Raw genomic sequence first — 931 nt, forward strand, 5'->3', positions numbered from 1 at the left:
CCCCCCCCCCCCCCCCCCCCCGGCTTCCCAGAACACTTTCCACACTGGGCTCTGAGCTCTGTTCTCCCTGTGACTGCTGCTCGTCCTGGGCGTGCCGGCTAGGCTCTCCAGGGAAGCCCGGGCCCGCCTGCCTCCCCGTGCCGTCTTTCTCAGTCTCCTCTGACCCTGCTCCCCAGGTCAGGGATCTTATGGGATGGTCTGACACACACACAACCTCCCCCGCCAGCAGACCTGCTCTCGGGAACAGGCCACGGTCATGGCGCCTATCCTGGCCCTCACGTGGGCCAGTGCTTCGTGTTCACGCTGCTTAAGTTTGGGGGTCACATGCAGAGAACAAGGCCCTGAGGGGCCCTGTGGGGACAGCAGGGAGCAGGGTCTCATGCTGAGGGATTGAAAAAGTAGACAGAGCCACCTTGGCCTCAGACCTTCAAGAATGTTCGTCCTGTCCGGTTGGAGGCTGACCACGCAAGGCCTGGGAGCAGCAGCAGAGGACCAGGCGGGGGCTGGAGGGTAGTGGGTCAAGAGCGCCGTTCTTTACGGCCGATGGACAACTCTGGCTTGTGTGTGCCAACAGCAAGGCCACAGGAGAGCGGGGCGGGGGAGCGACCCAGCATCCACCTGGCATTTAGCTGCTGCAAAGCCCCTCATCACCCATGGTGAACTGCCTGCCAATCGACGCTGCCAGAAACAGACTCTTGTTTCAGATGAAGAAGTTTCTATTAATCAGGAGAGAGGGTCCCTTAAGGTGGACTAGAATCATTCAGTAACGGACCAGGGAGAGCAGGACATCACATGACAAAACGTCACCCTGATTACGGTGGCACGAAAGGTGGGGCAGGCTGTGGCCAGATTCAATGAAGCCTCTGTACCCAACATCCAGTGTCCAGGGGCTCTTGGGGGCAGAGGAGCCAGCTGGACGCTGCGGGCCCCT

The sequence above is a fragment of the Tupaia chinensis genome, unplaced genomic scaffold, assembly GCF_000334495.1.
Source record: "Tupaia chinensis unplaced genomic scaffold, TupChi_1.0 Scaffold144326_1, whole genome shotgun sequence".
Taxonomy (NCBI): Eukaryota; Metazoa; Chordata; class Mammalia; order Scandentia; family Tupaiidae; genus Tupaia; species Tupaia belangeri.